At 47.9% G+C, this 24,310-nt stretch overlaps 1 protein-coding gene across 2 annotated transcripts in view; it reads right to left on the bottom strand.

The window, feature by feature from the left end:
- Positions 1-15,697, bottom strand: part of MCM9 (minichromosome maintenance 9 homologous recombination repair factor) — a 325,876-nt gene extending 310,179 nt beyond the window's left edge. For both annotated transcript variants that reach the window (XM_085611281.1, XM_085611283.1), the window contains exon 1: positions 15,562-15,697. The gene's annotated coding sequence lies outside the window, so the exon portion shown is untranslated. The remainder of the gene's footprint in view (positions 1-15,561) is intronic.
- Between the last annotated feature and the right edge of the window lie 8,613 nt (positions 15,698-24,310).

Below are 24,310 nucleotides of genomic sequence, written 5' to 3'. Positions count from 1 at the left end.
ACAATATCATTTTCTATGGGAGATACATAGACGATGTGCTCCTAATATGGAATGGAAGGGTGGAAGACCTATTGGATTACCACAAATACCTAAACCAAAATAGATTTAATGTGAAGATGACCATCAATTACTCTAGAAACTCAATTGACTTTCTTGACTTAAAACTATATGTGGCAAATAATCAAATACAAAGTAAAATGTTTGTTAAACCAACTGCATGCAATAGTATTCTGCATGCTGAAAGCTCACACCCCAGGTCTACAATCAATGCCATACCCTTCGGGGAAATGATTAGAGCGCGGCGTATTTGTAGTGAAGAAAGCAATTTTAAAAAAAGCATTAAAAACATCAAACATAAATTCAAGAATAGGGGATACACAGAAAAATGTCTGAAACAAGCAGAATCAAGGGCAATAAAAATAGATCGCAAAACTACTTTAATATCAAGCCAACAAAAAGAAAACAGAGGGGTAAAATCGGAACAAATTCTGTTTATAACCAAATATAATGCTTATAGTGATCATGTTTACAATATCTTGCGAAAAAATTGGCACTTAATTGCCACTGAACAAATGCCACCTGGTAGTGTATCTAAAAAACCGAGAGTGGTTTATAAAAAGGGAGAAACATTGAAAAAGATTCTCTGTCCAAGTTACATTAAGAAAACTGATATAAAACCAACCACATGGATTCCATATAAACCATCAGGGTTTTTTACATGTGGATCGTGTAGTGTATGTAAATTTGGATGCAACAAAAAAACAGATTTCCGGTATAACACACAAAAAGGCTATACAATTAATACATTTATTAATTGTAATTCAACTTACACAATCTATGTCCTTGGATGTGCCTGTAATAAAATATATATAGGCAGTAGTATCAGAAATTTGAAAACTAGGATCCAGGAACACATAAGGGCTATAAAAAACAGGGATGAACGTTATCCAGTAGCAATACACATCCACGAATGTCACCCATTGAAAACAGACATATGGTTTCATGCATTGGAACACATAAAAATACCGGAGAGGGGTGGAAACAGAGAATTGATCCTAAGAAAAGCGGAAGCTGGTTGGATTTGCCGCTTAAGAACAGTAGTTTTGGGTCTGAACACAAATGATGAACTTTATCATTTTTTGTGAATTTGAATGCCCTAGAGCGATTACGGATGGACAGTTCCATCTCTAAATAAATTTTGTATGATGATTGACACATATATAAGGGGTATGTTATGATTGAAAACTGGCCCCCTTGAACCTTAAGTTTTTCCCCTAAACAGACTGTCAAAAACTACCTGGGGTATAACGCAACTCCTGGGAGAGAATCGGAATAAAAACAAATACTGTCACTCTCCATGTGGTAAGTAGTGTAAATAAAAACATCATTTAGATAATATCCGGAATGCCTTATTTGAACGCATAGTACAATATTCAGATGATTCACGACGTGATGTCGTGTAAACTTAATATCACAAAGAACCATGACAATTAGATCACTGTATATACTAAAAAAACTTTTTCTTTATATAAATGAGACAAATAGAATACCAATCCAAGATGGCAGAAACTAAAATGCAATGAGCAAAAATTGATTATTAATACTGAATCTCCCATAAAGAGATTTTAGTACATATTACGTAACTAAATAAAATAAGAAAGGGAGAACTAAATAATAGTCATATAGGGAGCATATCATAGGGAGCATATTGTAGGATTATACGTGCATTGTGAGTAAAATACAGAAATCCTTAACACACTAAACCCTCGTAATCAAAAAAGTGGTGTTTATCCTCAAAAGATTAGAAATCAAAATTAACAAAATTCACCCGGTATTAGAAAAAGTTGGAGATCTTAATATTAGAAATAATAGATAAATGTATAGTACTTATATATGAGTACTAATGAAATGAGGAGTTTTTGAAGCATTCCCTATCCAAAATGGCGGTAAGCTTTCAATACAAACATAACAATTCCACTATTGAATGTCGATGTGGAATTTTCCAATGGAGGCTCCTCATATTAAAGGCTTGTAAATTAACGGAGTGGATAATAATATATAACCTAATAAATCGCTGTTAACATGCTTGAATAACAATATATAGCATTCATATATACGCGCATATGAAACGAAAAGAGATTACTTATATCAAATTCCTCCCGTTTCAAAATGGCGGTACACTTTTACAAAGTCCAATAGAATACATTTTATGACCGGGTATAACTAAATAATGTTGATAATATGTATAATCATGTGACTAAGAATGTATTACTTAAAAAAAGCGCTGTTAATATGCGTAAATAATAATATATAGCATTTATACATGCGCGCTACCGAAACGATAAGATATTACTTATATCAAAATTCTCCCGTTTCAAAATGGCGGTATACGTTCTTATAAAGCCTAATAGAATACACTACAAGATCGGGTATAACTGAATAATGTTGATAATATATAGAATCATGTGATTAAGAATATATAACGTATATGTTAACATATCTGTAAAAGGAGAAGCTTTCGAACGTGTGTGGATATATTAAAATCTTCCCATTTGCTATATGGCAGCACGCTTTTGTAAACCATTCAAAGATGGCGACAACAAAACAACGGGTGAGGCTTTGCAATACGATTATGATTACATGATTCAACTTGAAGAATAGGAAGCGGATAATATATATACGCGCAATACTATGTTTGAGTTCGTCATATAAACAAATTAAATGATTAAATAGATCCTTTCAAGTAAAAACGAGAATAATATATGATAAAATAACTACTCAAAGATGGCGACCGAGATTAGAAATCAATAATGGGCGAGGTGCCTATTTGACACAGGTGTTTCGAATTCCAATTTGAGCGGGGTATTTAAACCAGGCGATTATACTGCATTTCGCAACACTGACGCCACGCGATTATGCCGGCAAATAGAAACGGAAAGGTAAGCGTATGGATCTACAGATTGGAACTAACTGAGATTAGTGGGGAGCTGATAGAACAGCAGGTAGACTGCCTTAACTTGCAGCCCAAATATTTGCGTGATATGGAATTGAGGAGAAATACCTATTTAGAAGTGAGGGTTGTATTTGTATCGAATTTCTATAGTCTTATGAGCACGTTTAAGTCATATTTATATAAAGACCTGGGACTAAAATCAAAACATATCTCGTTTTAGATTAACAATATATCCCTATTGAGGCAATGGCATAATAGGTTGTGTGCATGAGATAAGGAAAAAAACGATTATGTGATTTAATAGTAAAAAGAGACATATGTATATTGGCCTATGATCACCATGGATAGGGGTAGCCACATACTTTATGTTGTTTATTTCATTAGATAGATACCTACTGACTGAGGGATGGCTGATATTGACTAACCCAACGAACCGGGAAAATAAAAAGAAACCGAATCTTCTAATCGCCAAATCACTCTGTCAGGTAGGGATATGCAAATCTTACCTAAATTCGCAACTTAGGGAAAAAAAGAAAAAATAGCGTAAATCCCCGTGTCTTAACATTATTTTGGCGAATATGTCTACAAGTCTGCATATGTGTTTCGCACCACAAAAAATGAAATGTTTTCTTTGATAGATATCGCAAAAGCGCACACAAAAATTAGACTGCAAAGACAAGAATACCGCAATCTTAACGATAGAGCACAGACCACAGAAAAACAAAGCTACTAATCAATGGTAAGCCATATGGAATTGATACTTTCTTCCTATTAGTCAAGGGTCTTGAGATGCTCCAGTATGACATTAAATATTCATGTAAAGCATATACGGAAATGTAAACAAATGATATGTCCGAGGAATATAACATATAATTGTTCCTTTTTACAACTTTGAATTCGGCAGAGTGATTATGATCCCATATGAGATGCACTAGAAATAGGCAAAAGGAAGGAATGAGATTTGAGGACTTTTGCTTTATTCTCTCATGTTAAAAGAATTGTTGATTCATTGTCTTAATTAGAAAGAATCGGGAAACTCGAACCAATATGGTTTATTTATTTATTTTTATATAACAAGATGTAATGATTGTTCATATTGTATAAAGTGTAATAAAAAAAGAAAACCTTTTGTAAATAGTGTATATTAATTTTATGTATATATATGTATTGTTTATAGCCCTGAAGAAGTCCGCGAGGATGAAACGCGTTGGCTATGGTCTGTTTTAACATGTTGAAAGAAAATTTCTGAATAAAGGATCAAAAAGGAAAAGAATCAACTCTGCTGAAAGTCCATGGTTTTTATTTGAAAGACAAACTGTCGACAATTACTTATGTCACAACAAATGTTTAATACCTGTTGCATTTTGGGTGCTGGACCATTGGATTGTGCTTTGGTTGTTTGAAGCGTGGAGCTTCAGGAGATTTAGAGGTTTTGGATCTCCGGTCATTAGCACCATACCTTTACATAATTTCACTAGGGATAGGTGCGGTTGTGCTTTGCCCCAAATCCTCTCTTTTTTTCTAACAAACTACCGATACTCTTTCCCTGCTGGAAGTTATGTCAGCCTGTGGATTGATGCAATTGGTCAGAGGCATTACCCATCGAGCGGGTCATACGCTTGACGGGATCTTTTCGAACGATGAGAGGTTGGGAGTAAGGGACCCCTTTTTTCTCTCTTGGTCCGATCATCTGGCTGTCCCATTTGTGGTGTCTTGCCCGACTATGAACAGGCATGATAAAGCTCCTAGCAGGATGGAACTCCGTAGGGATTTTAAGAAAATTACGGATAGCTCCTTTGCTCCTTGGTCTTCCAGCCTGGCTGTCTCTCAAGAGGAGAATGTTCAGGGGGCGGTAACGCTATTTGAAAAGGCTGTTACTGACGCACTGGATGAGTTGGCGCCTATCCGGGTGCGTTATTCAGCGAGAAAAAAGCCTTCTGCCCCTTGGTTTTCGGAGCATCTAAGATCTCTCAGACAGGAAGTTAGGAGACGGGAGCGGCTCTGGCATTCTAGCTGGGATTGGAGGAACAAGGAAGCCCATAGAATCTTGATGAGGAAGTATAAGCAGGAAGTGATAAGGGCTAAACAGGAATACTTTACGGCCCTTTCCTCCTCTCTTTCCTCTCCTAAAGAGCTTTTTAGGATAGTGGACTCCCTTATGTCCCTTCAAACTCCGGACCCTGTTACTGCTTCGCAGCAACTCTGTGACAGTATAGCTGTCTTTTTCCAGACAAAGATCTCTGATATCTATTCCACCTTGGAGTTGCAGAGGACTTCGACCATTGAGCCCCCGGTATTCAGGGATGTGGCTCATGTTCCCATTGCTCTAATGGATAATCCCTCTCGGGGACATTTGGATTCCTTTCCTCTTCTCTCCTTGCAAGATTTAGAGATCCTCCTGACTAATACTAAGTCTGGTTCACCTCTGGATATTTGTCCCCTTAAGATTCTTAAGCAATGCAGGGAAACCTTCTTGCCTCCCCTTGTTGACATCATGAATAGGGCCATAAGGGATGGTATCTTCCCTCCTCAATGGAAAAGGGCTGTAGTGAAGCCCCTACTCAAGAAACCATCTCTTGATCCTGGGGTCTTAAAAAACTTCCGCCCCATCTCACTGCTCCCTGCCCCTAGGAGGGAACACAGCACCGAGTCGGCCCTCACCATAGTGCTGGATAATATCCGCACTCGGGTAGATGGGGGTCAGACCGCCCTCCTTATCCTACTGGACCTTACGGCAGCCTTTGATACCCTATCTCCCTCAGTCCTGTCATCTCGTCTGAGGGAGATTGGGGTTGATGGAGCAGCTTTGTGCTTATTGACCTCTTTTCTTGGTCAAAGAGAGCAAAGAGTGAAGTTGGGGGAGTTCCTATCTCCATCCCTGTCTGTGCAATGTGGGGTCCCTCAGGGGTCAGCTTTAAGCCCGACCCTTTTTAACATATATGTGACCCCCCTTGCCAGACTTATAAGATCTTTTGGGATGGAGGTAGTCTCCTATGCAGATGACACACAGATCCTCGTCTCTCTCTCCCAGTCAGTTATGTCAACTGCCTCCAACTTTAGATCTTGTATGGAGGCTGTAGGACAATGGATGATTCACAACTCACTGAAACTGAATGGGGAGAAGACGGAGGTGATGGTGTTTGGCGGAAAGGAAGAGGTCTGGTCACATGATTGGTGGCCCGATTCATTGGGAATGTGCCCTGACCCCACCTCGTCGGCCAAAAATCTAGGCGTTCTGATCGACCCTACCCTTAACATGTGTCAACAAGTTAATAGAACGGTCTCTACCTGCTGGGGCATTATATACAGATTGAGAAAAATCAGACACTATCTCTCACAACAGGCAAGGAAACAAGTGGCTGTTGCTCTTATCGGTTCTCGGCTGGACTACTGCAATGCGCTTTATGCGGGACTTAATAGAAGTCTGCTGCAGCGCTTGCAAGTAGCCCAGAACGCAGCAGCTAGGTTGGTCCTTGATTTGCCTAGGTACGCCTCGGCTACCTCTGCCAGAAAATTGTTACACTGGCTGCCTATAGAGGATCGCATACTCTTTAAGACCATGTGTATGACCTATAGGGCTCTGGCTAGGGGTAGCTCTTCTGGTGTGGGTGCTATTCTGTCCCATTATAGCCCCTCCAGGAACTTGCGTTCCTCTAATAAACTTCTCCTACTGGTTCCCCGTATCCGGAAAATGAGATGGGGAGGCAAAGCCTTTTCCTTTCTGGCACCTAAGTGGTGGAATGATCTCCCACTCGAACTTAGGTCTCTTCCCACTTTACAGCTTTTCAGAGCTGCCTTGAAAACCCATCTTTTTGTAAAATCATACTTGTAGTGGTGTTTTGTTTTCTGGTTTTGATCTGTTTGGTAGGCGCCTTGATGCCTTCGGGTTTTAGTTGCGCACTATAAATTTATTTCATTCATTCATTGCAACACCATGCTAACGAATGCTTCCGAGCTGCAGGTATCCTCGGAAGGGGTGGATGGCCGGGCTGACTCCGGGTGACGGGCAGATAATCGGCCGGGTTGTGGGCCCCAGGACGGTAGACTACCTTGAAATTGTATGCCTGTAGCTGCACTGCCCACCGTTCAATTCTCAGCGGCGCCAGCCTCGACAGCCCGTCAAACAGCGGGAGCAGCGGCTTGTGGTACGTTATGACGGTGAAATCCTGCCCGCACAGGTACAGATGGAAGTGCTGGCATGCCCACTTGATGGCCAGCGCTTCTCTTTCGATCTGGGCATACCTCGTCTCGGTGTCAGTGAGCGCCTTACTGGCATATGCGACGGGCTTCCACACTTCGTGACCATGCTCCTGCAGGAGGACAGCACCGAGGCCCACCGGGCTGGCATCCACGACCAGTTCCGTCTTCCTCCGGGGGTGGAAATACGCCATGATCGTCTTGTCTAGGAGCCCCGCTTTGATATCTTGGAACGCTTTGTTGGCCGCGGGTGTCCACTCCCACTTGTTGTCGTGGCGCGTGAGGGCGCGTAGCGGCTCTGACATGGCTGCGAGATTGGGAATAAATCGTCCGCAGTAAGTGGCCATCCCAAGAAAACTCCTCACTTCGGTGGGACTCTGAGGCGTGTTTGCGGCCCAGATAGCTTCAGCCTTCTTCGGATCTACCAGGAGCCCTCCGCAGCTGAAGAGACTCCGAAACGGAGCCTTTTGTACCTCCTGAGGCCAACATGAGTCGAAAAAGTGGTGATGTACCGGCTTCCCGGGTCCAGCTCCAGCTGGTGGTAGCCGGCATTTAGGTCCAACTTCGAGAACCATTTCGCCCCATTGAGGTCCGCCACAATGTCGTCCATCGTGGGGGTGATGTGCCGCTCCCTCTTCACCGCTGTATTGGGCAGCCGCATATCCACACAGAGTCTGATGGCCCCTGGTTGTTTGGGCTTGGGAGCCACGACCAGCGGGGACACCCAGGGGGTGGGGCTGGATACCTTTTCAATGACATCAAGCTCTTCGAGCTTTCGCAGCTCCTCTTCCACTTGTGGGCATAGGTTGAACGGCACTCTCCTATGCCTGAGGGCCACTGGTCGTACCGACTGATCTATATGCAGCTTGAATTTCTTGCCCTTGAGTTTCCCCAGGCCAGTGAAGAGCATTGGGAACTCCTTCAGTATGTCCTCTGCATGTGAGTCATGAACCTGATTTGCGAAGAACACAAGGCCTAAGTCCTCCGCCGTGTGACAGCTGAGCAGAGTCCCTTTCTTGCCTTCCGTGACATGGAACTGCGTCACCGTAGAGTAGTCCGCGCTTGCAATAGTAGCGCTGATGACGCCACAGAGGGGAAAGAGGGTCCGTTCCTCCATACGTGTATATCCGCGCCTTGGATGGCGTCAAGGGGGGTCGCGGCGACAGGCGGTCATACTGGTCAGAGTCCATCACATTGACAGATGCCCCTGTGTCAATGAGGGCTTGTACTTCCGTGCCTCCGACTGAGACTGAGCACATGGGCGGCGGCCGTTGCCTGGAGCCTGTCCGGCTGACGTAGGACACCATGAACACATCGTCATCTTCGTCCTCGTACACCGGGGGTCGCGCCTGGGGCTGGTGTTCCAGGCTTGACGGCGGGTCAGCATGCGAGACCTGGCGAACTTGCTGTGGCCCGAACCTGGGTCTCGACGACGGCTGTCTGAATCGCCCGCCACGGCACACCCTAGCATAGTGATTCATCCTTCCGCAGCGGGAGCACATTTTCCCTTTCGCCCCGCAGACGGCCGTTGCCGGGTGATCTTTGCCGCAGTACCCACATGACCCTCCCGGTGCGGGTTTGGGCGCCTGGCGAGGTGTAGCGGGCTGCCTTTGGATAGCTTCCACCTTTCTTCCTTGATGGGCGGAGTCTTGAACACCGATCCCGTGGCCACGGGGCTGTGTAGGGCTGCTTCCATCTCTTCCGCCCGAGCGTCCGACAACTTATGAGAGCGTGCAAGTACCAGGATCTCGTCCAGCGAGATTCCTGGCTGTCGGAGGATCAACTTCCGTAGGAGCTTGGAACGACAGCCTAAGATGATCTGATCCCTTATTTCCTCTCTTTGGTCGGTGAAGGGGCACGTGCTGGGCAGCCGCGCGTAGAACATGTCAACCGACTCCATGTCATTCTGCCACGCCCTCCGGAACTTAAATTTCTCGAAGTCGGGGTTGAGCTGTGGGTCGAAGTGTCTGTTTAGCGCAGCGACCGCCGCGTCATAGTAGTCATCGTTTCCTGTGTTGGGAAGCGTGTCGAACAGGTCATAAATCTCAGCCCCTCCATAATAGATGAGAAGGGATCGCTTTACTGTGCCATCCTTTTCCCGAGTTCCTTTGAAATAGTGATTTAGTCTCCCCACCCATGCTTTCCACCTTGGCGCGGCAGTGGCGGGATCCGAGGTCTCACTGAAAGGTGGTAGCGGTGCGACCGCGGTGTGGGTGAATGTTGCCGGCGCCTGGATTGTGCCTACCAGCTTGCGATGCGCCTGCAGCGCTCATGGTGTGGCCTCTCTGTATATTTTTATGGGTTTTGCCAATGCTTGTTTGTCCAGGCTAGCTCCTTACCCCACTTGGTGCCTTCCACAGAGTCACCCTTCCTTCTTTCCTTTGTTTTTTCTAGTTTTGTTTTTTTAGCTAACTGGAGTATTTAAAGCCAAAAGTCCTGCTTCTCCCTTTCAATGTCCCTTTTCAGGCAGGCAGGCAGAAGGGCAGCCCTGCCGAGGTCCCCTCTCATAGATTGGCAGAGACGGACGGGAGCCAGCGAAGGCAGAGCATCCACGTGGACCTCAGAGCAGGGGGAACCGCCGCCAAGCAGGAGATTGATGCAGCGCTCCAGGCCAGCCACTCACCCGTCTCGCAGCGTGCTGAAGCGCCGCCGGCCGAACACGCTCCCGATGTCAAGGGATGCGCGTGGGCGGCGCAGCGCTGGCAGGCAGATCAAAGCAGCGGAGGACAGTACGCGGGTGGGCTCTGAGATTTTCAGACACTTCAGGTATCCAGCAGGAGCGTCAGCATGCAGGTGGGCTCCGCGCGCTCCAGATGAATAGCAGGGCAGGGAGACACACACGCGAGGGTGCGACCGGCCTCGTCGCCAGTGTAGCGCGGCAGGGCCTGTGTCGCAGTTGCTGGCAGTGGCGCACAACAAGGGACACACGGACACCGGCTATCGTTTCTGGGCTGGAAGACCACGAGCGGTCCCGCCCACGTTTATCCCCTCGGGACGAGCCCGCCCCGAGGGGTGTATGGATGCATGTCAAACGCAACATTGTTGGAGAGAGTCCGGGTGGCTCTCTACATCACTCAAACAAGATTCTTCCTTCCTTTTGCTATTTAACCATCTTGGATGCATCTTGGTGCCTGCAGGTCTCCCATAAGAACCTGGAAAGGGGTACGAGCATTGACCAAATTTGGACAAGTTCTGTGTGCCCACAACTTATCTCTGAGCAACTCCTTTAGAGAAACACCGCTTTGAACTGTCTGCTGAACGCAAGCTTTATCCACCATGTTCATATTCCCCACCAGAGCATTTGTCTGGGGAGAATAAAGTGCTGTTCTCATGCAAATCACACCCATGTCCTTTAAAAATTCAAGCATTTCAGCAGACACAAACTACACACCATTATCAGTTACGACACTTTCAGGCACCCCTTCATTAGTAAATTCATCTTTAAGAAAATCAATTACAGGAAGGTAGTGGCACTGTTAACACATCCTGCTGCAAAACTAAACAGCCCCACAATATTTAGGCCCAATTCAGAGAGCCAACAGGTAGCTTTGCATTGAGAGCACTGCACAGACAGTCCTTCAAGCTGCCTCTCACATCATCAGCCCTATTTGTGTGCAAACGTGGCCTTGTGCACCAATGTTCGTGCAGCAGGGGCGGCTCTAGGCTCATGGTGGCCCTGTGCAGGGAGCGCAGGTAGGGGGGCCCCGGAAGAGGGGGTCCGGGCGGGGCGTAGCTCAGGAAGGTGTTTTAATAAAACGTCCAGAAAAGGCGTTAGATGACCAGTAACATGGTAACAGAAAAACGACGTTTACTTTTTGAGTGCTCATCACTTGGATACTTTGTTTTAGAATCTGGGTCTCTGGAGGGACCCCTTTCAACAAGAAAAACACGTTGCGCGTCCGTAAGAGAGTTCGGCCACAAAGAGGGATCCCTCCAATCATATAAATCATATTCAGAACACGGGTCTGTAACATGGTCTTTCTCTTTGGCTTCCTTTTCAATACCAGCATCATCCGTCTGTAAACTCTGAACCTCCTTCAGAATGCCAGAGGTTGATAGACCGATGAATGATGTTTCAGTTTCTCTGTCTGAGGGTCTTTTGTAATAATCCTCATCCTAAATTGGTAATTGCTGCATGTTTGTATCAATTTCAGAGTCACCTTGTTCATTTTCATTGGTCTGCTCATGAGTATCATTCTGCTCATGAATATCATCATTTTTTTGTTCTTCTTTATGGTCGTCAGCGCCTGTTTTACCTAGTGCATCAGCAGTACTCTGGCCAGAGGATTCTCCATCTTTAGGTTTCCCTTGGGTGATAAAGTTCAGGATTGCTCCTTCCTGTGACACTACGAAAGCCTGCTGAGCCACCTTTCTCTTTCGTTTCGAATAACCAGATTTGTGCACTCGAATTCTCTTCATTTTGCTTGCAATGCAGCGGGCGAGGCTAGCAGTGGGTAGGGAAAAAAAGAAGACAATCAGCAGTGGCGGCTGCTGACAGATTTTGATGTGTCATTTTTATTTTCTTGCAAAAACAACAGTTGATGGACAGAATGCAGAACAATGTCATACATTCACCCCAGTACAGAGATCTGGGCCTAAATCCATTGTTTTTTTGCTCACCACACCACCCCAGTTCAGACATGGCCATATGCAAATCAGCCTTGACCCTGTGCCTCATGGGAACAGTCCAGCCCGAACTGCCAAGCCATGTCTTCCCTGGACTACACAATGAAGGACCAGCATACCTTAATGAACAAGTGAATTTCCACCAACCTACCACAAAAATATGTTCCAGAACCATCTCCCTAGCAGCCACCCAATGCAGCCGCTGATAAAACAGTGGAGGCCGCTACTTCTCCCACCTGGCAGTGAAGACCTGAAAACCCTCCCCCTGCACCTCAGAGCCTCACCATCGCTCCAGCAGTTCAGGAAGGACCACAAGACCTCGCTGTTCAACCAACAAGCAGCATGATCCAGCAGTATGAATCCCACACCGCCTCGAGACCCTTATGTGTGAAGCAGCTGAGCTTTACAAACCCTGACTGATTGATAGTAATTACCCTTCCCACTACATGTATGACACATTATGAGGACTAGCCACATATGGAAGGTTTATTTGAAGAGTGTTATAAAACTATAGGGTAGATCATGTGACTTGGCATACAAGGTCTGTTTTCTCAATCCACTTAGAACAGTAGAGCCTGGAGAATAGTTCATGATCTATTTAGGAAGTGACCTTAGCAGGAAGAGAGTAAGCTACATTGAAATCATGGCACACAGAGACCTGTCTCAGTACGTCACTAACTGATCCTGAAGACAGCCTACAGGTAACCAAAGACTCGTCCACTTTACCACATTGTCAAAAGATAAAATGCAATATATTTAATTAAGGTTTCTTGTATAGTACCATATTCCAGCAACCTATTAAACAAGGATTAATTACAGTGAGTCCTAAGGCTATGAAAAGGCACTAGAGGTTCACTGAAGCAAAATTAATGTGCAAGGAACATCCAGTCAGGAGACAACTTTCAAGCAGACGTACGAATCACTAGCACAGCGTACCAACGACCCCATGGGCCGTGGCATAAGCAAGGAAAATGGCCCCTTTGGCTGCTGCTCAGGAAGTAAAATATAGCAATTATCAGGGTTCAATGGGCCCCTGAGGGTTTTGGGTCTCAGTACCACTGTACTTGCTGAACCAATGGTAACTATGCCCCTAGTATGGACAGAGAAGGCTGCTTCACCAATTGCAAACTGAGGACTAGTTAAACTAGTTTTCTCTGCTAGTCACATGACAAGCACTGGAATGTAATTAAAGAAATGATCAAGAAGCAAGTCTCCTACCAAGGTCTCTGCAAAAGGGCATTAGATTGAGTTAACATGGGTAGGCACTGCCATCCTATTCCAGGCGTCCATCCATAGGAGCTTGCATTTCATGTCTGCCTCAACACCATATAAACAGACATAACCAAATGCCAAGTACATTCGAACACTCTATGTTTTAAAAGATTTGTGCAGGCAGATCCACTCATTAGATCACAAGTATCAGCTTCATACTCTGTTTTCATGATTGTTGATAAGTAATTGTAATCATTTTAATGGATCCTTAACATTACGTCTAACACCTCGTACCCTGCTCTCCTCTTCCCCCCAATACGACCGTGCCTCCCAAGTTACACCTCCAAAAGTCACCATGCCTCCCCTCAGCCACAAGTAAACACCGCCCCTGCACTCCTGACTCACTCTTCCCTTAACATACAGCGCCGATCTGTACCACTCCCTACCTCTGGTGGCTCTCTCTCACGATTCATCATGCCCTCCCTTCCCATGACCACCAGAATACCTCCAGCTCGCCACCTCACATGGCTTACCTCCACCCAGACCCAAAGCACACACCATCTACAATAACATCCTCACCCAACCTTCCCCACGCCCCCGGCTCCTCACCCCCACGGGCTGGGATACATTCCTACGCCTGATCTGCCCTCCTCCCCAGGGCTCCCCACACCCTCGTCCAATGGCTCACCTTCCCTTGGGTTCACTCTGCAGTGGCACACGCTGACCTCCTCACTCCCCCTTCACCATGCCCTGACCCTCGGGCTGCTCACCTCGCAGCTGGCACCAAAGGTTGCACACTGGCATGCTATCCTCTGCAAGGCGGCCTTTCTTGCCCAGGGTCTCTAGGGGCGCCGGTGCATGGCCTCGGCCGGTCTCGGTGCTGCTCGCTGCTCGCCGGGCACGGGTGCTGCCACCCCTCCTGCCACCAGTGATGCGTGGTGCTTCTGTAACCCCTTTGCTGCAGGACTCGCGGGCACTGCGCATGCGCGCGCATGCGAGCCTCCGGAGGTGCCAGATCTGGACTATTAAAACAAGCTCGATTCTCCTGGAAAAAAAGTTCTAAACAAGCACAAGACCTACCAGAAGAGCCCGAAACAAGGCCGACCCCACACAAAGACGAGACTGGGTTAGAAAGGAAAAGCGTATAAGAACAACCATTCAGCGTGCATCACATTGGATTTAGCACGCCTCAGTCGTTCATGCGCCAAATCCCTGCCAGGGGCCACCACGAATATGTATTGTATCCGATTCCTCGTGGTGGCCCCTGGGGTTTGGTGGCCCTGTGCAGGTGCACAGCTTGCACATGCCTAAGGCCGCCCCTGCGTGCAGCCTTTATCCTCTCTGCTATCCTTGCACACTTATGGCAATGAAGACAACATTGCGATATGCCAGTCAAGCAGACGGCCAGCACTCGTCAATACCAGCCATAGCGCCTTTCCAATGCCGGCGGGCACAGAGCTTGCCAGTCACGCATAATGCCAGCCATGAAACGTTGACTGTGACAACGCCATTGGCTCCTTGCACTATACCAATCGTGTTGCTTTCCAGTCCTGCGCTTCCCGTCAGTCTGCAAATTGACAGCCCTTTAGGTAGCCTCATGCCTGCTAGCCTAGCGCATTGCCACTTCCGCGTTGACTGACAGCTACAACAATCGGCCAGTGCTTTCCACTGTAAACCATGACCGTGCAAGTTTTAAAAACATCTAAGCACCTGCCTGCCCTGCAGACTTTATGAAAGCCCTACACCATGGGCATGTAAATGACAACGTAAACATAAACTGTGTTAAGATAGCACTATGACCTCTTGGGTAAATAAACAATAGCGCTTTGACCTCATACTTTGTTTTTGGCAGTTTTATTTATATAGAAGGAACTCGACCCGAACGCTTTACACAAGCACTGGTTACATTATACAAGGGCATGCATTTTTTTGAGACACGGGAAGATTAAGTGATTTGCACAGGCTGTTAACTTAAATTTTGCCACACAAAAATACATATCCCTGAAAGCGGAGTGCCTTTGGCTATCTAAAAACAGCAGGGACAGGGTACGGTGCTGCACATAACATGGCACCTGCGTATGATCACAGCACATAGCAAAAGAAAATAGAGTTTATTACGCAGGTGTTTTAGCAACATTTCTTTCTTTTGTTATCCTTCTAAAGCGCTATCTCTGCTGAAGAAGCAATGCGCTTGAATGAGGGATGGATGTTGAACAAATGTAGAGAGCCAGTGATAAATAAACAGGGGAGCAACAATGCAACTTTAAGCAGCTGCGCAATGGGCGGTGAAGGTTAGCCGCTGCTGTCACAGGCTCATACAAAGTGGCGCGAATTGTTTTATCATTCAAATGTATCACAACATTACCAAATACTTTCACTCGCAAGCAGCATTGTGGAACTTACGCACAGCGTCAACTAAGGTGCACGCTTCAACTTTGCAATATTAAGACAATTAAGTGCCCAAAGCAACACAGTGAAATCATGTTGCTTTAATTTCTAGGGTTTATTTAGAGGAAACACTGATGTTAACCTCACAATCTGGAGAGAGAAACCCGAGCGTGCGCGATACTTACAGCCCAAGGAAAATAGGTTTCTTCTTTTTCTTCGCTTTCAACTCTAACCATCGCCAACCAGAGAGATAATTGGGAAAGCTGGGTTTGTAGTGATGGACAGGCGGCCAGGTCTGTCTGACTGCACCTCCCGTTAAACTCCTGCGATTGGTTGGAACGAGCGGCACGGCCATCCAATACTGAAGAAAACAACCCCCGCTGCACCGGAAGAGGTCGCCGAACTGCCCCGGAAAACATTGCTCAGCCGCAAGGGGACCGACACCCCTAAACTGTGTGTCTTGAAACTTTGTAAACCTGACACCTGGCTGTCGCCAGCTGCTTCTGACAACAAAAGGAGCGCGAGAATTGTCTGCCGCGGGGAGATTAAACGTCAGCATCAACGAGGGGGTTGAAATCTGCATGCTGGCGAAATCTGAAGCAGCACTACAGCTGCAGAGAGGATAGTGCAGAGGACTGTGCTATATTAATGTCCGAGAAGGCGTCAGTGTGTTTTGGGGGCACATGAGTGGCCGGCAGAAGCCCCATGATTTGCCAGGAAGGGCCAGTGATAGTGTCATGCGATGAGCATGTGGCTGGAGGCGCTACAGAGTCCCAAAAAGAGCCTCGGGTAGCCAGAAGTCGGATTGCAGTGCTTTAAGTGTGACCAGAAGGGGCAAATGGGGCAGCGCTGGAAATGGAAAACAATGTACCCCTAAAGAAAAAGGCACCAAGGGCAACTGTGATCAAGGGACTGGCCCGAAAATCAAAATACCCCTACTTCGAATCAAGGCTCTTTTTGCACCAAGCAAAGGAAGCAACTCATCACGCCCCTCCCCAGAAGAACTCTCTTGTCTCGTCCAACCAAGCATCTATTCATTCATACTTCCATCCTCCTGCTTATATATACCCACCATTTCATCTTTACATTTTGTCATTCATTCATTCTTTCATCCATCATTCGGTGTTTCAGTCTGCCTGCCCAGCCATGTCTAAACCCATCCATCCTTTAACTCGTTCATCTCTCCATCCACCCTTTCACTCATCCATCCTTAGTCATTCACCCATCCATCCTTTCTTTCATCCATCCTTTCACTCACCCATCCATCCTTTTGCTCATCCATCCATCCTTTCGCTCAGCCATTCACCCTTTCACACATCCATCCTCTGTTCACTCATCCACCATTTCAACCATCCATCCTTTCACTCATCCACCCATTCATTCTTCCTCTCATCCATCATTTACCCTTTCACTCATCCATCCACACTTTTACTCATCCGGCCACCCTTTCCTCCATCCATCCACCCTCCTTTCACTCATTCATACATTCTTTCACTCATCCATCAATCCTCACTTTCGTCCATTAATTCACCCTCCCTTTCACTCATCCATCCAAGCTTTCACTTATCTGTCCATCTATTCACCCTGTCTTTCACTGATCCATACATTCTTTCACTCACTCATCCATCCGCCATCCCTTTCACTCATCCCCCCCCATTGTTTTTTCTCATCCATCCATCCTTTCTCTCGTTATCCATCCATCCTTGTATCCACCACCCTTCCTTTCATTCACCCTTTTATCAATCAATCATCCCCCCTGCCTTACACTCATCCATTCTTTCCCATCCATCCTTTCCCTCACCCATACTGTCTCTCATCCATCTATCCACCCTTTCACTCATCCATCCATCCCCTCTCCCTTTCACTCATCCATCAATTCTTTCAGACATTCATCCACTTTTTTATCCACCCTTTCGCGTTATGAGCCTTTGTCTGCCAAATTGCAGGCAGAAGAGGCCAATTAATAACTCCACCCCACTGTAGCTGCTAAAGTTGTGGCTTCACGACACACCTGACTTAAGATAGCACTTCGGTTCCGAGTTACTTGATCATTCACTAGCAGATATAATTTTAAAATACCTTACGGGGTTAACGTACCTCGTGCTGAGATATTTCTGTAACCAGTATGTTTTAGGGTATAGTAGCAAGCAGAAAGTTATCTCTGGCGTACTGGGAACATTTTGAACAGATGCAGCACCGTGGCTGAGACTGCACTACACCTGATTCACGTGCATTCAAAGCTTTTTTTGAAGAGGTTGGCACGTGTTCGTGTCTACAGCAACCTTTCTTAACCTTTAGACTTCTGTGGACTCCTAATGAATCACCACTGAAAGCAGAGGACCCCTACCTACACAATTCTATGATTCACACCCCAAGACGTTAGCCAAAAATAAAGACACAAGTATATTTCCAACAAATACACAAATTATGGAATATTTTATTTAATTCACAAAGAAAATATGTGAACATTTTAATGGGATCGTTGGAGCTTTTCAACTTGTAAAATCAAAGGCTATATGCTAGACTCTGTCTTTTTTATCTCCTACTGCATGCTCTCTTTTTTGTTAACACACCAGTGCTGTTTCAATGTAGGCCCCCAGTCATCATTACTAGATTCTGTTTGCTGTACTTGTGCAGCTCCTACAAATCAAGATAAGCATACTGTGAGAAATTGGGTAACAGGCTGAGGGTGGTAAAACCTTCTAAAGCAGCAACCACAATCCTTCTAATCAATCGATCAATGAATTTGTAAAGCGCGCTACTTACCCGTGAGGGTCTCAAGGCGCTGAGGGGGGAGGGGGGAGGGGGGGGGGGTGCCGCTACTGCTCGAAGAGCTAGGTCTTGAGGAGTCTTCTGAAGGTGAGTAGGTCTTGGGTCTGCCGTAGGTGGGTTGGGAGGGTGTTCCAGGTCTTGGTGGCGAGGTAGGAGAAAGATCTGCCGCCGGAGGTCTTTCGTTGGATGCGGGGGACAGCGGCGAGGCTGGCGGAGCGGAGCTGGCGGGTGGGGGTGTAGAAGCTGAGTCTGCTGTTCAGGTAGGCCGGTCCGGCGTTGTGGAGTGCTTTGTGTGCGTGGGTGAGGAGCTTGAAGGTGATCCTCTTGTCGACGGGGAGCCAGTGTAGGTCTCTCAGGTGCGGGGTGATGTGGCTGCGGCGGGGGACGTTGAGGATCAATCGGACGGAGGCGTTTTGGTTGCGTTGTAGTCGACGCAGGTGTTTGGCTGGGATGCCTGAGTATTATTATTATTATTATTTATTTTTATAGAGCGCGTAGTCACCCGTAAGTATCCCAGCGCTAAGATCAGTACAACTGGGGAGTCAGCGGAGGCAGGGAGGGAGGTTGGTTAAGGGAAAAGGTGGGTTTTCAATTGCTTCCTGAACCGTAGGTAATTAGGTTCAGTTCTCAGGAGGTGAGGTAGGGCGTTCCAGAGACGTGCGGTGTGAACCGAGAAGCGTCTTCCTCCTGTTCGTGCCTTCTTCACTCTGGGAGTGACGATAAGATGTTCCTGATCGGAACGGAGGGATCTAGGAGCTTTGTAGGGTTTGATAAATTTTTCCAGGCTTGGGGGGCCATTGTTTTGAAGCAGTCTATGTGCCAGGCAGAGGGCCTTGAACATCACACGTTCTCTCACCGGGAGCCAGTGGAGACGCTTCAGAGCTGGTTTGACCGAAGCTCTGGCAGGGGTGTTAGTGAGGATCCGGGCAGCTGCATTTTGGACCCTTTGTAGTTTGTTCATGGTTGCCTCTGGGGCCCCTAAGTAGATGGAATTACTAAAGTCGAGCCTGGAGAGTATCAGGCCTTGAATCAACAGTTTCTGGGATTTGTGAGGGAGCAGGGGCAAGATCTTTCGAATTGACCTAAGCAGCCCAAAGCACGTCCCGGCTACCTTTTTTGCTTGTGTTACGAATGAGAGGTCCTTATCTAGCCAAACACCCAGGCTTTTTACCTCTGGTTTCGGGTCTGGGGGCGGGCCTAAGCTGGGTGGCCAGATGTTTTGTAGTGGAGAGGGTCCCTTTTGACCAAGGAGGAGAATGTCAGTCTTTGAACCGTTAAGTTTCAGAGACGATCTGTTCATCCATCCTTGTATCTGTGTCAGACAGTTGTACAGGTCCGCAGGTTGTTGTCTGGGATGTGAAAGGGACACCACTAACTGTGTGTCGTCAGCATAACTAACGATGCTCACTCCGAACGGAGTAACAACCTCCTCCAATGGGGACATGTAGATGTTAAATAATGTGGGGCTATGGGAGGAGCCCTGAGGCACGCCACATTGGAGGGGAGTGTCGGAGGAGCGGGTGTTATTCTCCCAGATTTGAAAGGAGCGTTGACTCAGAAAGGACGATAGCCAGGACAGGGCAGTTCCTTCAACACCGACACTCATGAGTCGTTGGATAAGAAGTTGGGGATTGACGGTGTCAAAGGCCGCACTCAGGTCGAGGAGGATCACTGCCACTGATCCTCCTTCGTCTAGGAGTGCTCTGGCCTCTTCCACCGCCATGAGGAGGGCGATGTCGGTGCCCTGCCCGGGGCGGAATCCCGTCTGCGAACTTTTTAGACGGTTGTTGTTCTCCAGAAATTGTGAAAGTTTTCTGTTCACAAGCTTTTCCGCGATCTTACTAGTTCCCGGGAGGAGGGAGATTGGTCTGTAATTTGCTAGGTCGGCAGGGTCAAGGGAGGGTTTTTTTAAAAGTGCCTTGACGACTGCCGCCTTCCAGCTGGGAGGGACGACTCCTTGTTGAAGGGAGGCGTTAATAAGGTGGGTAAGGGGGGGAACGATCGTGGGTGCTACCTTTTTGAGAATACGTAAGGGGGCCGGATCCCTGGGAGACCCGCTTTTAATGATGTTCAGCGTATTTTTAACCTCATCTGCCGTCACTTGTCCCCAGGAAGTGAGACATGGGGGGGTAGGAAAGTTGTAGGCTTCTTTTTCCTCGCTCGGACTTATGGATGGAATAGAGTCCCGGATTTTTGGGATTTTCTCCTTGAAGAAATTCGCTAACTTGTAGCACTTTTCCTCATCACCTTTGGGGTTTGGGGGGTCTCTCGGTCTCGGGTCCGGGATTTTGAGGAGTTCGTTTAAGATGGTGAAAGATTCCTTACTGGAGCTAGCGGATTGTTCTATTCTTTCTTGGAAGAATAGAGTTTTGGTATTGCGGAGGGTGGTTTTATAGTTTTGTAAGGCGGTGTGATAGGCAGCCTTCTTTTCATTAGATTTATCCTTTCTCCAGGAGCGTTCTGTTCTCTTACATTCCTGTCGAAGGGATTTGAGTGCCGGAGTATACCAGGGGGCAGGAGTCACTCTTTTGGTATGTTTAAGGGTGATAGTTTTGGGGAGGAGTTTGTCCAGTGAGGATGTGAGCCAAAAATTGAACTGTTCGTCGGCCGTGACCGGGTCCGTGGAGAGGATAGGTGTAGAATCAGAGAGCAAACTGGCCCATTCCACCGGTTCAAGCTTGTGTCTGTCACTCGGATTTTGGGGGGTTGGGGGAGTGCATTGGTAAGGTGCCAGAAAAAGGGAACAAGGAAGTGATCTGACCAAGGGAGAGGGATGGGGGGACCCGAGGTGATATCCCTGATGTTGGTCAGGACGGGGTCCAAAAGGTGACCCTTGTCATGGGTAGGTTCGTTGTTAATCAATCGGATATTGAAAGACCTAAGGTCCTGAAGAAGCTCCGAAGCTGAAGAATCTGTGGGGTCATTAAGATGAAGGTTGAGATCGCCCACGACGAGAAAGTTCGAGGTGGAGGAAACTGATTGTGACGCCGTGTCAGTGAGGGCGTTGAGGAAATTCCCTGGTGTCCCCGGAGGGCGGTAGAGCAACAGTCCTGAAAGGGAGTGTGCCGGGGAAATTTGAAGGACAAAGTAGCAGCTTTCGCAATCTTCAATATTGGCATTGCTAATCCTACAGGCAAGATGTTCTCTGTAGATGATTGCCAGCCCTCCTCCTCTCCCCTTAGGTCTATGTAAGGTTTGAATGAGATAGCCTGGGGGTAGGGCATTGACAATGTTCGAGTCCGTGCTGGTGGAGAGCCAGGTTTCTGTGAGAAACAGAGCGACCAGGCCATGATCCTGTATCAGCAAATTGATTTCGTGCGCATGCTTAGGGAGTGAGCGGCAGTTAAGGAGGCCCATCTGTAGTCCCGGCTTTCCCGGGCCGTATTCGGCTGAGTTACAACGTGCACAATTGATAAAGGGTTTACCTTCGGCATGGACGTAGTGGCAGTCCTGAGCTTTTTTCTGGTGAAGGGCCCGAAGCATGTCACTTGTGTACACCAGGCGATCCTGCAACAAATCCGGCAGAGTTCCTGGGCCTGGGTCCGGCTGGGCCCGGACGGGCCCAGACGGGCTTGCCTTTGGCACGCCTTCGGCGCGCTGACGGCGCGCCCGCTGAGCCCGTCCGCTGCGCGTCCGAGTACTGTGCATAGTTTTATGCGGGAAGAGGACGTAGGGGGGTGTGGCCTGGAGAAGTGGCCGTGGCCTGTGAACAGGCTGGGTCGCTGATGGCGGTGCTTGCGAATTCCCAACCCCGTGGCAGCGTTCAGATCGGCTGCGCGGGTAATTAGGTACCGGATAGATGCCCCAACCAGCCTAACAGGTAAGGGAGAAGTACGCAAGTTTTAAAAACAATTTACATAAGTATTTAAAAGATCCAATTTCTAGCAGAGCTCCCGGCTGTGCCTCAGGAGTACAGATACTAAGAAGGGCTGGGCGTCGGTGCTTTATATAATCAGGGGGGCGTGGCCTGGAGAAGTGGGCGTGGCCTGTGAACAGGCTGGGTCGCTGATGGCGGTGCTTGCGAATTCCCAACCCCGTGGCAGCGTTCAGATCGGCTGCGCGGGTAATTAGGTACCGGATAGATGCCCCAACCAGCCTAACAGGTAAGGGAGAAGTACGCAAGTTTTAAAAACAATTTACATAAGTATTTAAAAGATCCAATTTCTAGCAGAGCTCCCGGCTGTGCCTCAGGAGTACAGATACAGATATAGTAGAGTGCGTTGCCGTAGTCCAGCCTGCTGCTGACGAGGGCCTGTGTCCCTGTTCTTCTGGTTTCGGTCGGGATCCACTTGTAGATCCTGCGGAGCTTGCGGAGGGTGTTGTAGCAGGATGAGGAGACGGCGCTGACCTGCTTCGACATGGAGAGGGAGGAGTCGAGGATGAATCCTAGGTTGCGTGCGTGGTCGGTGGGTGTTGGTGCTGTTCCCAGTGTGGTCAGCCACCAGGAGTCGTCCCCGAGGGGGTGGGTCCGAGGATGAGGACCTCCGTCTTGTCCGAGTTCAGCTTCAGACGGCTGCTCCTCATCCAGTCGGCGATGGCCTTCATTCCCTCGTGGAGGTTGGTTTTGGCGGTGTGCGGGTCCTTGGTGAGGGAGAGGATAAGCTGGGTGCCGTCGGCATAGGAGAGGATGTTGAGGTCGTGCTGTCGGGCCACTTGTGCGAGGGGGGCCATGTAGACGTTGAACAGCGTCGCGCTGAGGGATGAACCCTGGGGGACGCCGCAGATGATGTCGGTGGTTTCGGATCGGAAGGGTGGGAGGCGGATGCTCTGGGTTCTGCCGGAGAGGAAGGACGTGGTCCAGTCCAGGGCCTTCTCTTGGATTCCGGCTTCTTGGAGACGTGTCTTTAGAGTGCGGTGGCAGACCGTGTCGAAAGCGGCTGACAGGTCTAGGAGGATGAGGGCTGATGTTTCGCCATTGTCTAGTTGGTGCCTGATGTTGTCTGTGGCGGCGATGAGGGCCGTCTTGGTGCTGTGGTTTCGTCTGAATCCGGACTGGGACGGGTCTAGGATGTTATTGTCTTCGAGGGTGCGAGTCAGTTGCATGTTGACCATTTTCTCGATGACCTTCGCCGGGAACGGGAGTAGGGAGATGGGCCGGACGTTCTTGAGGTCCTTGGGGTCCGCCTTGGGCTTCTTGAGGAGGGCGTTGATTTTGGCGTGCTTCCAGCGGTCCGTGAATGTCGCTGTTTCGAAGGAGATGTTGATGACCTTTCGTAGTTGGGGTGCGATGGCTGCGTTTGCTTTGTTGAATACGTGGTGTGGGCACGGGTCTGACGGAGATCGTGAGTGAATGGAGTTCATGACCTTGCGTGTCTCGTTGGCGTTGGCCCAGGAGGTCAGGCGGATGGTGTGGGTGGTGTTCGCAGGGTGGGTGGAGTCCGGCGTAGTTGTGGCGGTCGTGGTGTAGAAGCTGTCGTGGGGGTGAGCGATCTTGCGGTGGAAGAAGGTGGCCAGTGAGTTGCACAGTTCTTGTGAGGGCGGGACGTCATTGGTGTTGGCACTGGGGTTGGATAGTTCCTTCACGATCCTGAAGAGCTCTTTGCTATCGTGTGCGTTATCCAGGCGGTCTTTGAAGGAGGATCTCTTGGCTAATCTGATGAGGTGGTGATGTCTGCGAGTGGCGTCCTTGTGGGCTGAGTGGCTGTCCGGTGTGCGTTCGTGGAGCCATTTCTTCTCCAGTTTCTAAGGGTGAGGCACAAGCGAACTCCAAAGTAACCTGTGCTTAACCCTCTGGTAGCTTGGCACAAAAGCAACCAGGCTTAAAGTAGAGGCAACGTGTAAAGTATTTAGCAGCACTTCAAAAAGAAATAAAGTGAAAACACAACACAAGAAAAAACCCACACCAATTTAAAAAATGGAGAAAATTTAAACAAATAAATCAAGACCAAAGCGATAAAAGTCCAATCAGTAGAACCGGAGATATACAGTCTTAAAAACTTAAATGAGACCAGGAGAAAGTCACAAGTTTAGGCCGACCTCAATGGAGGGTGAGTTGGATACAGAGACCAGGTTAGTCCCGCTGAAAAGTTATCTTCTCAGCACAGCGCAAACAGTCCTGTTCGCAGTGGAGGGGGCTGTGAGGAGCAGGAAAGCATTGAGGACGGTCATCGATGTAGTGCGAAGAGCAGTCCTTGTATCGCAGACGGTCGTCGCTGTGGCACG

This window comes from Triturus cristatus, chromosome 6 (genome assembly GCF_964204655.1).
Source record: "Triturus cristatus chromosome 6, aTriCri1.1, whole genome shotgun sequence".
Lineage (NCBI taxonomy): Eukaryota > Metazoa > Chordata > Amphibia > Caudata > Salamandridae > Triturus > Triturus cristatus.
Note: the sequence above shows the minus strand (reverse complement) of the source record. Positions and strands in the feature narration are given on the sequence as shown.